This window comes from Camelina sativa, chromosome 12 (genome assembly GCF_000633955.1).
Source record: "Camelina sativa cultivar DH55 chromosome 12, Cs, whole genome shotgun sequence".
NCBI classification, from domain to species: Eukaryota; Viridiplantae; Streptophyta; class Magnoliopsida; order Brassicales; family Brassicaceae; genus Camelina; species Camelina sativa.
In genome coordinates, this window is record NC_025696.1 from 27808300 (window position 1) to 27815559 (window position 7260).

Sequence of the window (7260 nt, forward strand, 5' to 3'; positions counted from 1 at the left end):
ATTGGTCGCTTAGGGGTGGTTAGTTGTGCGACTAAGTACCAAGATGAGGTGGTGCTAGGGATGCGGGTCGTTGGCTCAGTGTTGTTGTATCTTATTTTTCTTTATGTACTTTCGTTGAGGTTGTAACGATTATGACATGTTGAGATTAATAAGATAAGTATTTTCTTTTTAACTAGTGTTGTTATTGGAAAAAGGAAATAGCTCGGTTTCTATAAATGGAAAGTTTCCATAAACAGGAAGTTTCCATAATTAGAAGGTTCTAAAAATGGAAAGCTTTGTGGTGATCTTTGTGATAATCCTGCGGGATGTGGGCCTGGGTGGCGGTTATCGTGACGTTTGTATCATGGTATTGAGTGATCTTGGTGACGCTTGTGCCTTGATAGTGGTCTTAGTGACGTTTATACCCTGACAGTGGTCTAGGTGACAGAGATCTTGGTGATGCTTGTCAGTGGTAGTGTTTTTCTTTGTGATGTTTTGTACCCTGACGGTGGTCTTGGTGACAGAGTTCTTGGTGACGCCGGTCAGTGGTAGTGGTCTTGGTGACGCCAGATACCTTGGTGGTGGTCTTAGTGACGCCGGATACCATGGTGGCAGATCCGATGACGTTTTTGGCCTTGGTGGCGGTCCTGTGGGACGGTTGTGTGGTCTTTGTGACGTGTTTAGGGTCTTTGTGACGTGGTTAGGGTCTTTGTGACGTCTCGGTAGTCTTAGTGGCGAGTGTTGGCCATAGGACATTGTGATGTTCCTGCGTGAGCCATAGAGGTGGTTATGGCCAGCGTGGTACTCGGTTGACCTCAGAATTATTTCTCTAGAGATATGAGATCTCAAACAACTCATGAGGGGACGGTTAGGTTCTTGTGTACTGTTATCTCGAGGGACTTTGTGGCCTGAGGATATAATTAGTATATCGACTTTGGGTGACGATCCGAAGGCGCACTGTAGGGTGATAGCGCGAGAGCGAGATTAGACTTCCTGATACCGATAGCGAGCCGGTAAGACTTGAAGGCTGAGGCCTGAGAGCGGGGGGAGATGCATGAGTTGAGAGCGGATAATGTCAGAAACACGGGTTATTGGCCAGATTGAGTCCTCAAGGTTAGCCGGAGGATGTGCGGGCCATAGTGTCGGCTGCGCGGAAGATCCTTGGCTGTTGGTTTAGTGCTAGATTCGAGGACAAATCTATGCTGGTGAGGGAGAATTTTAACACTTGCGATCCAAATTTTGGGAATTTGGTGAGGGTGTCGATCGACACCAGCTTGGTGTCGGTCGACACCGATTGCGAATGTGTTACCGGTTCGATTATAATTCTCCGGTTTGGATGTTTGGTTTTGGGAAAGCCCTAAACTCGACTTTAATTGGGAAAAAATCGACTTCTCTTTCTTTCTCAGCCGCTTCTCATTTCAGAGAGAAAAGCTTTTAGTGAGTTCTTGTGAGTTTCCTTGGTTGTTCTTGAGAGATCTGTGCTTGGGGAGTGAGATCTGAGGCTAAGGACGTGGAAGGATCTTGCTGTGGAGGTTTCTGGTCGTGGGTTGGTCGATTTCCTCATTGATTGGCAAAGCTGAGTGCATGACCATAGCTTATCTAAGCTGAGATCTCTGTTTGTGTGTTATGTGGTTGTTTCTTGTGGTTGTTTATGAGATTTTTGTGGCTCCTGAGGCTTGGATTCGTTCCTGGGATCGTGTGGAACGGAAAGGAGAAGCTTGGGGGCAAGTTTCGGAGGTTCTGTTCGAAGGAAATCGATGCTCGACATCAGTGTCGGTCGACACCTTCATGGTATCGGTCGACACCAACGCGAGGATGACTCGGAGACTTAGCGAGTGTCGGTCGACACTATGTGGGAGGTGTCGGTCGATACCGTTAGGTGTTTGGGAGTGTCGAGCAGGTGTCGGTCGACACCAGTTGTGGTGTCGGTCGACACAAGATGACCAGTGTCAGTCAACACCACCTGGTGTCGGTCGACACCCTTCTGCAGAAACCGGTTTATGTTGTGTTGCTTGGTGGATGTTCCTAGTTTGTTTTATAGTTATTGTTTGTGGCATCAGAGATCTCATTGCTTGTGTGTATAGCCTAGTAGATGGGAGGATTGCCTCACTAAGTATTTCTGGTAATACTTACGCCTCTCTTTTGTGTTGTGGCGCAGGTAAAAGCAAAGTGTGATCGTGGAATCAAGGATATGAAGAGGAAGATGTTCTAGAGGCTCGGTTGTTTGCTATGTGTCTGTGTTAGGATGCTAGAGTGGAACTTAGTGGTCTAGAACGGTTGTTAGGACTGCTGGTTTATGATTTGTTTATGTTCTGGATTGTTGTTGGATTGATATCATGTTCTTTCTTAATTATTATTGGTTATTGGACTTATGAATGTTATCCACTGTTGTTATTGATTGGGGTAGGTTGCTAGTGAGTATGAGATCACTAGATAATAGGATATATCTATAAATAAATAAAAACGGGTCGGGTCGTTTCACAAATACACATGAAATTATTTATTTTCTTGTATAAATATTTTAAAATGATTGCATAAATCATCAAAAGATGAACAATAGTAAAAATAATTTACATTTGTGGAAAAATTATTCAAGACTTAGTAAGATAATATTTCTTTTAAAGTTAGGAACTTCCCAAAAAACGGATGATCCGAGCAACAATACTATTGTTACCGGTGTTTTGTTGTTTGTTGGAGATTGAATCGAGGATATAATAGAAAGTAAATGTTTTAGTTTTTATAATAGTCTGAAAGAAGATATGTTTGTATGGTAATAGGTTGTTTTTAGAAAACTAAACTTTATAGAATTTTTGAGCCTTTAAGAGAGAGAAGGGATTGAAATCAAATATTATTGATCATAAATTCGCAAGTGTTTCAAAATAATAAGTTAAAACTAAGAAGTAATATAAACAAAATGAAAATTGAGGAAAATAGTGGGTAGATATAAGGCAATGCATAAAATGATAATATTATCTCAAATCAAAACATAACTGATTATGCTCATAATTTATTCTGAAATTCCTAATATGAAAACTTTCAAATTTTATGTATATCAAAAATACCATGACGTTTGAAATAATAAGTGTGAATCGAACAAAATAATTATAGAATTAGATAAAAACCATCTCACATTCTTACGTAATTTTCCAGAAAGTAAGCCCAAAAATTTAATTTTATGTAAACAATTTTTTTAAATTTAAACTAATTTACTTAAATAATACCATCCCACAATCTTACTTATATTTGATTCCGCTTGTCTCCGTGAAAATTATATAAGATCCAAACACAGAAATTAAACCCAAGAATTCAAACCCATAAATTTTATTTAACGTTGGTATAGTTCCGAGATGAAACCAACCAGAGACTGATGTAAGGTGGTTCTAGATTCTTGGGGCTGCATATGTTTCTGATTAAAAAAGGGAGGAAGGAAATGTTGATGGTTTTTTTTTTTTGGTTTTATGGGCCTGTAATTAATTAGGTCCAAACTATAGTTAATTAGGTCCAAACAAAAAAAATACAGGTGTCAAAAATATAGTAAGCCAAATGTCATCTCCTTAGCAAAAGTTGAGAAAAACTTTCTCATATTCTATAAGATTTTAATTATTTTAGTTATCTATTTATATTTTAAAACTGTAAAAATTGTCTAATCATAAAAAGACATCATAAATGAGTTTCTCAATTTTTTTTTAAGTTTCTCAGAATATAGAAATGAACGCAACATCAATTATTAGTACAATTTTAAAGAAATAAAAATCCCAACTGTTGGCACAAACTTGAAGATAACTTAGGTTAGAAGTAAGACTTATCCAAACCGAGTTATGGTTCAAGGATAAGGCTCTCAAAGTTTAGGAGTTATCTAAACAATATTGTGTTCCCATTGGGATTAGGATTTGTGTGTTCCTATATATATGAAGCCGAGTCATGGCAAAACAATTGTAAGGTTGAGAGCTTGAGAAGTTTAAGTTTTGAGTCAGTTTCTTAAACTAATAAAGAGAGATTATTCTTTATATTCTTTAGTTTCTGCAACCTAAACTCTATATTTGGTATCAGAGCAAAAGATCTTTGTTCTGTTTACCCTTGACGTTGTGAAGAAGAAAGAACCAGGCAAGAGTAGTTGTTTGGCTTAAGAGAAAGATGAGTGATATAATTCCTACGACCATGGCTAACAAACCGAAGGAGAACGGTCCGTCCTCAATACAGTGTCCTATGCTGAACTCTGCAAACTATACGGTATGGTCGATGCGTATGACGGTTGCACTAAGGGTGAACAAAGTGTGGGAGACCATCGAACCAGGAGAAGACGACATGGCTAAAGCTCTTCTATTCCAATCGATTCCTGAAAGTTTGCTCCTGCAAGTTGGCAATCTCAAAACTTCCAAGGGAGTTTGGGATGCAATAAAAACTAGGCACATCGGAGCTGAGAGGGTTAAGGAGGCAAGGCTTCAAACGTTGATTGCTGAGTTTGATAGAATCAAGATGAAAGAATCAGATACAATAGATGATTTTGTCGGAAGAATTTCTGAATTATCCACAAAAAGTGCAGCTTTAGGAGAAGATATTGGAGAACCAAAGCTTGTTAAGAAGTTTCTTAACAGTCTACCACGGAGGAAATACATTCATATCGTTGATGCACTAGAACAGGTGCTTGATTTAAACACCACATTGTTTGAAGATATTATTGGTCGCCTTAAGGCCTATGAAGAAAGAATCAATGGTGAAGAAGAAGCTCAACTTGAAGACCAGGAGAAGCTTATGTATGCCAATTCGGATCATCAACCATATCAAGAGAGTTATAGTGCAGGAAGAGGTAGAGGCAGAGGACAAGGAGCTAGGTTCTATGGTCACGGAAGAGGACGTGGAGGACGTGGTCGTTACAACAAGAATTTTAGACCAGAGAGAGATGCATCTAAAATAACCTGCTACCGTTGTGATAAGTTAGGACACTATGCGTCTAATTGTCCGGATAGACTACTTAAACTGCAGGAAGCAACAGAGAATGTTGAAGAGGACACACAAACAACCGATGCATTGATGATGCACGAAGTAGTCTACCTTAATGAGCGTAAGGTGATCCCAAGCAAGTTTGAAACTCATATTGATGGTGATGATGTGTGGTACTTAGACAATGGGGCTAGTAACCACATGACTGGTAATCGCTCCTATTTCTCCAAGCTTGATAAGACAGTAACAGGGAAGGTTAGGTTTGGAGATGATTCTCACATAGATATAAAAGGCAAAGGTTCAATTCTGTTTGTGACCAAGAACGGTGATCGCAAAGCTTTAGCTGATGTCTATTTTATACCTGGTCTGAAGAGCAACATCTTGAGCCTTGGACAGGCTACGGAGTCTGGCTGCGATATTCGTATGCGTGGTGACACTTTAACATCGTGTGATCAGGAGGGTCGACTTCTAGTGAAAGCTACAAGGTCTAAAAATCGTCTGTACAAGGTTCCTATGGTAACAGAGAATTCCAGATGCTTACAGCTTATAACTACGAGTATTTCAAGCAAGTGGCACTCACGTCTAGGGCATATTGGGAGTGACAGCATGAAGACAATGGTCAAACAGAAGCTTGTGTCAGGGATGCCAAACCTCGAGGTTGAAAAAGAAGTCTGTGCTTCTTGTCTATTTGGAAAACAGGCTAGAAGAGTCTTTCCAAGCTCAACATCTTTTCGAGCAACACATATACTGGAGCTTGTACATGGAGATTTGTGTGGTCCGATCACCCCATCTACACTGGCTGGAAACCGATACGTGTTCGTACTGATTGATGACTGTTCAAGATATATGTGGTCGTTTCTCTTGAAAGAGAAAAGCGAAGCTTTCTGCAAATTTAAGAACTTCAAGACAGTTGTTGAGCAAGAGACAGGTATGAAAATCAAAATGTTTCGAACTGACAGAGGTGGTGAGTTTCTATCTCTAGAATTTCAACGTTTTTGTGAAGAAACCGGGATCAAGCGACAACTAACCGCACCATATACACCACAGCAGAACGGTGTAGTAGAAAGAAGAAATCGAACCATGATGGAGATGACCAGAAGCCTGTTAAAACATATGAACATGCCTAATTATCTGTGGGGAGAAGCTATTAGACATACTACTTATCTGTTAAACAGAGTGTTTACAAGAGCACTTGTTAATCAGACTCCATACGAAGCATTCAAGGGTAAGAGGCCAAATGTGGAACATCTTCGAGTATTTGGTTGCTTATGCTATGCCAAAACTGAAAATCAACACTTAAAGAAGCTTGATGATAGAACCAGAATGCTTGTTCATTTAGGAACGGAGCCAGGGTCAAAGGCTTACCGTCTGTTGGATCCGGTGAATCGTAAGATAACTGTGAGTAGGGATGTTGTCTTTGATGAGGAGAAGAGTTGGAGATGGAATAACTCTGGTAATGAAGCTGTTAATGACTCAGGAACCTTCAGTCTCACTTTTGGTGATTTTGGAAATAATGGCTTAAGAGAAGAAGGACATTACGAAGAAACAGAGGAAGTGAATGAACAAAGTCGAAGGAGCGACAAAGAAGTGGAAGAAGATGAGCTCCCAGAAACTGAGGTTTCAGATCAAGAGACAGTTGAGGAATCAGAGGATCAGGTTCAAAGGGAACATGAGTTGCGGAGGTCAACGAGAGTGATAAAGAAACCAAGCTATCTGCAGGATTTTATTCTGTTTGCAGAAACAGAGACTGAACGTCTATTGATGGCACTCGATGAAGAACCATGGAATTTCAAGGAAGCTATGTGTGAGAAAGTTTGGTTACAAGCATGTGATGAAGAAATCTCATCGATCAACAAAAATAACACTTGGAATTTGGGTGGATCTTCCGTCTAAGGCCAAGCCGATTGGAGTGAAGTGGGTTTTTAAGATCAAGCGTAACTCTGATGGAAGCATAAATAAGTACAAGGCTCGGCTTGTGGCAAAGGGTTATGTGCAGCGTCATGGGATTGATTTTGACGAAGTTTTTGCTCCTGTAGCTCGCATTGAAACAATTCATTTCATCATTGCTTTAGCAGCCACAAACGGATGGGAGATACATCACCTTGATGTAAAAACGGCGTTTCTTCATGGTGAGCTGAAGGAGGATGTTTATGTCAGCCAGCCAGAGGGTTTTGTCATTCCAGGAAGCGAAAACAAGGTCTACAAGCTGAATAAGGCATTATATGGCCTTAGACAAGCACCTAGAGCTTGGAATAATAAGCTGAATGAGATTCTAAAGGAGCTTGGTTTCGTGAAATGTTCTAAGGAGCCCTCTATGTTTTATAAGCAAGAGAAGGGTCA